The following is an 8760-nucleotide window of genomic DNA, read 5'->3' on the forward strand; positions in this document are numbered from 1 at the left end:
GCTGTGGGTGGTAAGGGGTGCTGTGGGGGTAAGGGGTGCTGTGGGGGTAAGGGGTGGTAGGGGTGCTGTGGGGGTGCTGTGGGGGTAAGGGGTGCTTTGGGGTAAGGGGTGCTGTGGGGGTAAGGGTGGTAGGGGTGCTGTGGGTGGTAAGGGGTGCTGTGGGGGTAAGGGGTGCTGTGGGGGTGCTGTGGGGGTAAGGGGCGGTAGGGGTGCTGTGGGGGTAAGGGGTGCTTTGGGGGTAAGGGGTGGTAGAGTTGCTGTGGGGGTAAGTGGTGCTGTGGGTGGTATGGGGTGCTGTGGGGGTGCTGTGGGTGGTAGGGGTAATATACATAAAAAAAAAGATATATTAATGCTGTATCCCCCCCCTTCCTCTTACCTTTGGTGAAGGGGTGGGGGGGGGGGGGCACAGCCATCCCTGGTGGTCCGGTGGTAAGTTTATTTCTGGCAGCTAGCAAGCAGCTCTTCTGTCCTCCTGCGCGATGCTGTGTGGAGCGTTGCCATGGTAACGCGCGGCAACGCTCCACACAGCATCGCGCGTGAGGACAGGGGAGCTGCTTGCTAGAGCCCTCCCCCTGCCTCCCGACCCGGAAGCAGAGTAGGCGCCTGCCGTTTCGGGCAGGCAGGTGCCTACTCTGCAGACAGCCAGTGGCCCCCTCTCTCCCGGCGACCTATGGCAGCGTGCCAACAAAGCGGGCCCGGCGTGCCTCCTGTGGCACGCTTGCCATTGGTTCGCCATCACTGGTCTAGGCTAACATACATAACATATATATTATATAGATATTATATATACGTATTACAAGATACAAATTGTATCTGTTTTTTACATCTATATATATATATATATATATATATATATATATATATATATCTTTTTTATGATTTTTTTTTTTAAAGGAGTATTTACATAAAAAAAGCCTGCAGGGACAGACTATACGCTAGTATACAATAAGCTGTAGTTGTCCTGGTGACTATAGTGTCCCTTTAGGCATTGTCAATCCCAGCAGGTGGTAGATAGTTGCTACCAAAAGGCTTGGAGGCTACCCCTCCATTTAGTGTCTGCACAGAACTCAAGCTTGACTCCACTGATGGCGACCACCACTTGGAGTTTAGCATTTTGCAAAGTGGACGTATGCAAAGGGTGTTTTTTCCAATAAATTGCATCTTCAGCATGCCACATAAACATTTTTTCAATGTATACGCACTTCACCTGCAATAATCTGATCAAGATGACTTTAGTATGTCTGTGCACTTAACATGATAGATTTCAATATATATATATTGGAAACAATATGGATCATGCATATAAGAAGGTGTTAGAGCTTAAATATACTCAACAATAGGATTTATGTACCGTATTTTTTTTCAATTTGCGTTTTATTGGGTTTGTATGTGCAGTATGCATCTTTTCCAATATACATAAAAGTAAAATTTAAATGAGCATGCTAACATTAACGATATTCAAGGGCATGAGATTTGGAAACCTGTTGTGGTACAACAGACTATAGCACTAGAACATATATAGCTACTGGTAGCGTGTTCCTAGGTAGTGCATGTTCTGTCGGTGTATTGTGGCCCAGTTTAAATGGAGAAGAAAATAAAGTAACGTAAGATAAACTAAAGTAGATTAAAATATAATATAAGATTGCTGGTGGCACTGGGTGCTGTGTGAAAAGTCTAGTATGTATAAGGGCCATGAGTCTGGATGAAGATCTCTCCTACTTGGCAGCACTCTTCTGTATTTTATTGGGTCTATGTTTACTGTGGTCTTCATTCTTGTTTCTTTGGGATGATGTGGAGACTTCTGCCTGCATAGGGTTTGATAGTTAGGAAAGTTTCTGAAACGTCCGACAAGGTCAGCATTAGGCTCTTACCAAAAGGGAAGTCTCAATTCCCCAGCTGTATTTGATAGAACTATCTCTGAGCCTTTTGGCCAGCAGTGCCAGTTTCCATTTTTTTCTGTTAGTACTGAGAACGGGATATTGGCATATATAGCAAATGTGTGGCCCTTGTGGTGTATTATCCCCAGTGCCTGCGAGTGGTTCATGATCGCTGACCTCAGTGCCACATCTCGGGTTACGGCAATGGTGTCTCTGGGTGCTCCCTCGTGTGACGCAGCTGACTTGCGTACTCGGAACGCTGAGGTGATCTGGTGAGGGTCAAGGCCTCCTTTGATGCTTTTAGAGGATAGGAGGTTGTGGACATATTGCAGGAGTTCCTTGCCTCTGACTCTCTCAAGGATTCCTCTGAGGCGTAGATTCTGGCGCCTGTGGCGCATCTCCATCGTGGTAACAGTGCGATTCAGCCTTTGAACCTGAGAGGTGTACCTGTAGGTGTCTTGGAGGTTTGTCTCTGGAGGCTTCTCTCAACTTTACCTCTTTTACTTTTTGGTGAACCACCACTATTTCAGACTGGACCACTTAGAGGTCCGCTTTCGAGACCTGGCGTAGGTCCGTGAGGAGTTTCTTGATATCCCCTTTCTTCGATGGCGACGAGTTTTCCTCAAACTCTGATGTGGGATATGTGTCTCCTGATCGTGGGGAGGTAAGAGGTTCTTCATCCTCTTGCGAGGCCTCAGATGCTATCTTTGGTCGCTGCTGCGATGCTGGCCTCTCAATAGAAAGCCGGCAGATGGGGATCATCTGGGCGATAATTTCTTTTTGTTCTTTTTTAGCCTCATGACTTCTGGATGTGAAGGGGGTAAGCTTTCTGGCTCCAAAAACCTGGGGTAAATTGCAGCTAAAGTCGTTTTTGTGTTAGGCCTTTACGGAGCCCAACAGATAGATGTCTGGTCAGTTGCTCTGTAGGCCATGCCTCACAGGATATATGTATTTTTAATACAGAATGCATTAGGAGTTTACAGTAGTTAACTTGTCTTATTTCTCTTTACACTTAGATGAATAATTTCTAGTCAGTCATATAGTGACAGAAATAATTTTTATCGTCTAGTAAAGATACCAGGTCTTACTTAGTGTTTAGCATCTATTAAACTCTATGGGAGGTATTAAACTTTCAGCAACCACTAATTATCATTTGCTAAATGTTGCTAAATTTCTGTAGCATGGAAACAGTCAGTAAACACTAACAAACACTGCATCCATTTTAGAGATTACCATAAAGAACAAATGGTCCAGCACACCTACAGTCCACATTTTCATTATTTGAATTTGTACAAACACATTTGCAATAACAATGATGATGTCACGATTTGGGGAACTTAACACGCTAACACACAAACACACACACACAGAAAAGGTGCAGTACCGGACCTTAGAGTGGCCGGGCTAAGCACACACAGAATAGTCAGGAGACAACCCGAGTAAGGGGAACCAGAAGACAGGATAAAGAGAAACAAGCCGAGGTCAAAGGGTAGGAGAAAGTCACAAAGTCAGTTTAACAAGCCAGAGAGTACGTAACCAGAAAACACAAGTTCAGAATCAATACTAGCAAGCAAAGACCACAACAAGGCAGGGAGTAACAGGAAAGGTAAGTATTTAAGCCCTGTGGTTAATTCTGATTGGATAACTTCCAATCAGAATTAACAATCACATGTGGGAGATATCTATGTCTCCCACTGTGATTGTCGTACTGTGTCTTTAATGCCGGGTCAGGTGAGCGGTCCCCCAGCGTTCAGCGTCATGCATGCTGCCGCTGAGGGACGGAGAGGAGGACACGGGCGGCATCCGAGGCTGGGAGGATGCCGCCCAGCGAGCGTATGTCGGGAAAAGACCCGTGGACGGCTGGAGGGTGAGTGCCGCGAGCGGACTGCAGCCTCCCCTCGCAGCCGCCCGCGGGATCCTGACAGATGGTAAAATTATTCCAACAAGCATTGAAACAAGTACAAATTTGATTTAAAAAAATTGGCAGGAAAATTACCACAAGAAAATGTATAAATACCACAACCAAAAATATTTTTGGAAGTCCAACTTTGAAAAATATTTACCGTTATAATTTACATTTGAAGGGCTACTTGAGTAAAGCTTTAAAATACCAATTTGAGATTAAAATAGGCACATCGTAAGCTAGGAGGATAACAACTAAGCAAAAATATTTGTTTCTGCATTAGCATGTATCATTATTGCCAGTAGATACCCTGTATCACAATCGAACATACTAATCATTAGATGGGGCACAACACTTAATTGGCACACAGTTCTTAAATGAGTTTACAGTTTACTTTTAGGCTGCACAATGGGATTCCTGGCACCATTACCACTACTGTGTGCTTAATAGTAATAACAAATAATTGAAATACCAAAGTGGAAAAATAACTGAATTTGGTGCTAAAATGGTTAAATATATAAAGAGTAAAAAACAAAAAATACTATACAGACTAGTATAGGGTGTAAAAGGAGATGAAATAAACTTCTAGTCTGCACATTTTTGCATCTCTTATTAACATCCAATCTTATTTGTTCATTCACTGTGTCTATACATTCATAAGATACCCTATACTTATTCCATTCACGTTTATATTTCGTACTCTACAAAGTCTGCTGGGTTATTCAGTGTATTCACTATCCTCTCAGTTAAATCATTCTTTCTTATATTACATTTAAGCCTTTCACCCTGTAATTTCATAATATGACCTTCCTGTACAATATACTTCAATATACGTTCAGGAATTTTCCACATTGACATACAATGCTTTTGTGTACTCATTGTCAGCCTTGGAAATGAGCCCATCAAAATGTGAAACTCTTTAATAAAAATATCACCTTATTTAAATTCATGTGGAAGCAATGCTATTGCTACCAAACTGAAAGTTGCCCATTTTATTGACCTTGGAAGAATAAAAGGTTAAGCTGACCACCAGGAATCAAACCTGGATCTTCAACAAGGGCTGGAGGTACTGTGGCTGGAGCACTAACAGCTGAACACTACGAGACATTGTCTAGACTGGATTTAACCTTCACTTGAATTAATTTTAAAATACTTCCTTTAGATTTTGCAATATTAACAACAATATTTAATAATTTATTAAAAAATATATAATGCTAAATACTTTCATGTTTGCTGAAAGTCTGCAGGAATTTGACATTTTTACACGGTCATGGTCTCTGTTTTTTCAAATAGAGAACTATACATTTAACATATATTTAAGACCACATCGTTGTTTATGTGTTTGACACAGGGAATTAGTTGACATACTCCTTTGCAACTGGATCATATTCTTAAACTTAAAGAGTCCCACCAGAGGTCCCTTTGTGATATGATCAAAGTCATACATACCAAAGCTTACACAAATTACATTCTACCACTTACTGATCCTGCATGTTGAGTTCACCAACACATTTCATAGAAGACCACTCTAGGTCAGGGACATGTTTAAGACCTAGCATTGTCTGGAGTCATATTCACCATTTTATACCCTGGCAGGCTAATACAAAGCAGAATAAGGTGATAACACCATCTAATTATCAACCAAACACATTCTTTCCCACAATATGGAAGGATCTGTCAGGCATTATAGACTCCAAGATAGATGGGCATATGATTCAATACATGAGCAACACTCAGAACAGGGTTTAAAAATAAATAAATCAGAGGGCCAGAACCAGCTGCAGGTAGACCGAGCAGTCACACAGGATTACAAGACTAGACAGACAAATTTGTGGACAGTCTGGATTAACTGCAAAAAAGCCTTGCAAGCCTGAGTTACATTTACATACATCAAGGAAATTAGGGCATTAAAAAATATGCTAATCCTGTTCAGTCCTGGATCCAGGCTCCCAACCTTTTGCATTTGCGGGGGGGGGGGGGGGGGGAATTGATATATATATATATATTGACAACTCTAGAAGCCAATTCCAGGACAATTACAAGTGAACATCAAATGTGGTATATACCAAAACAATGCGCTATCTTCAATGCTGTTCTGCATAGGACTCAACCCTTTCAGTCAGTGGATGCTGATACAGGTTCAAGAGTAGCGCTACCATAAGCCATCTCCTTTACATGGACTCCATTAAGCTGTATGCCAAAATTGATTAGGATATTGACTCACTGATCCACCTAACTTGGATATACAACAAGGACATCAGAATATGGTTTGGACTAGATACGTGTGGGGGAATGATATCAAAAAGAGTGAACATGAATGAAGAAGTTGAAGTGAAAGAAAGTCAAATAGGAAATGTGGAGCTACAAGTACCACAAACAAATGAGAACCATGAGGAAGTGGCAATGAAAACAACAACATCCAAGCACCTCAAGAGAGTTAGGCAGGTCTTGAAGTTCCAGCTCAATGGCAAGATCTGTGCCATGAACTTATATTCCCTACCACTTATTAGGTACCAAGCTTGAATAATAACCTGGTTAAGGACATCATGGATATTAAGACCCAGAAACTACTCACTATGAACATTGGATTCCATCTTAAATCCAGCACCCAGAGACTGTAAACCAGCTGGCAAGAAGGAGTTTGGGGTCTAATGAGTGTCTAGGCCACAGTCCTGGATGAAACAGCGCATCCACAAGTACAACATGAAGATGGCTCCCAAAGATCAATTGATAAGGGAAAGCCTGGGCCAACAACAGATAGAATTCCCAACAGTGGCTGAAATGCTGCACTATGGCACTTATCCTAGCAGCACAGGAAGAGGCACTCATCACCTAATCAATAGAAATGGAGGTCTACAACACCAGATAGGACCCAAGGTGCAGACTGTTCAAAGAGTCCTCCAAGACAATCAGCACATTGTAAATATGAGCAAGATGTTAGAAGGGACTTCATACACTAAGAGGCCCAACCCAGTTGATGAGATTGTGTACCAAAATATCTAGACAAAATATAAGCTGGACCTGCTTACACACTTTAATATACTGCAATAATTCATGCTGTTGCTTCCACTGGCACTGCAGCTAATTCTACCACAGCTATTTCAAGCATTATACCTCATTGGTGCCCCTCAGAGAGCAGACAGGTATTTTCTCCAGCAGCTAGTGAGCACTCACCTCCTGCATCTTGTCTACAATCTTGAAGTCCAACTGCATCTGCTGTAGAATCAATTATTCCATCAGAGACAGGTGAGATATCAGCTGTAACACTGGTAGCTCACCCACTGTTAATGTTACACTTGTCAGCAACACCAATGCCACAATCACGAGTCAATGCCAAAGTCATCAGCATTACTAGTACTCTATTTACATGAATCAACCACGTTCTAGTGTACAAATGACAACTTCCACTGGACAAAGAGTTCACTTTGAGTGTCTCCTAGAAGGTTGACTTTCAAAGTGCAAATTGTTTGGCCAGGAAGTGAGCAGGAAGCAAGTGAAGGGTCAACTCACTACTGTTGGTATGAAGCAATATCTGCAAAGACACCAAAAGTCATATACATGAGGGAATAAACAAAACAAAAAAGTACTAGGCAGGCAGTAGGTCTATTGGTGCTCTATGGGATTCTGCATGCTTGTCACAACCTACCACCAGCACTTCCTCCTCCACTACTGCCAGGACCCTCATGCAGAGCAGTAGAAATAGATGAAGATAGTTGACAGGTTGGACAGGAACATTCACACGCATCATTACCGAAAATTGCAAGAAACAACAAGTCTTGCCTAGCTGCTACTGCCATGTACACACACTTTGATTTACTGATTTTGCGTTATTTCACTGATTTGTGAGTTTTTTTTATTTTATTTCTAGTAAGACACAGATTATTTCAATTACACTACAGTCTGCTTCTGTGCCACTGCTTGTGCTCTTGAAATTGCAAGCTTCTACACTCATTAATATAAACAATGTGCAGCTTCCGTTTACTGCGAAGGTAAATCCTTCCTACACTAAGTGTGGTATGCTTTTTTAGGCTCCGCCCCCTGAGCTGGAAAGCAAAAGTTCAAAGTTTGCCAGCTGTTTGAGGACAACATGCCACGGCTCTGTGCACCTACCCAGGATCAACTCTGGATAGGGCACTGTTTTTTCCACTCTGAAGGAGGGTCACTTCTTTTCATAAGGAGAAAGTGAGTGGATGACACACTCACCCTACTCAACCCACTCACCCTAAGAAGAACAAAGCTTTCTTACACATCCAGTCTATGCGTGACTGAATGTCATTCAGTAAGGGGAAAAAAAACAGTGCCCTACCATCAGGTTATACCAGGCACCACAATGAAAACAATTAGCAAAAAGGGAGAGCAGCAGCAAGTGTTATTTAATCTGAAAATTGGATTTTTCAAAAAATAAAAAGAAAAGTTGGTGATCATATATATATATATATATATATATATATATATATATAAATCAAATAAATGACACCTTATGCTGCTGGGGCACTGGGTTCTTAAAAAGAAAAACAAACAACCCTGAAGGATGGTCCCTGATGCTACTGGCTGAATGTTTGGGAAACTTTTATACTTGACAGGGGGTTTGTGAGTGATCACTTGCCCACTGACCTTTTGCCTTTCATTTTTGGATAAATACCCCTTTTTCCATTTAAAATAACTCCTGCTCCTCATTTTTTTTTTTTTACTGATACAAGATAGCATAAGGCAAAATATTAAATTCATTCTAAAATAAAGTTCTCTAACTTTTTTTTAAATCCTGATAATAATCTAATTTCGTCAACTCAGAATTGGCATTGCAAAATATGGTTGATAAATCTGTAAAGCCAGGCTAGGCAATATCGTAGACATTTCTGCATGCCAGCGCAGTCAGAGGTAACGGTATGAATGACCGTCCCGAACTTTGGCTAAGCCGAACAGCAGCATGAACTAAATTCTATCAACCACTAAATTCTACCAACCAGAAATATATCTTTC

The sequence above is a fragment of the Pelobates fuscus genome, chromosome 5 (assembly GCF_036172605.1).
Source record: "Pelobates fuscus isolate aPelFus1 chromosome 5, aPelFus1.pri, whole genome shotgun sequence".
Lineage (NCBI taxonomy): Eukaryota > Metazoa > Chordata > Amphibia > Anura > Pelobatidae > Pelobates > Pelobates fuscus.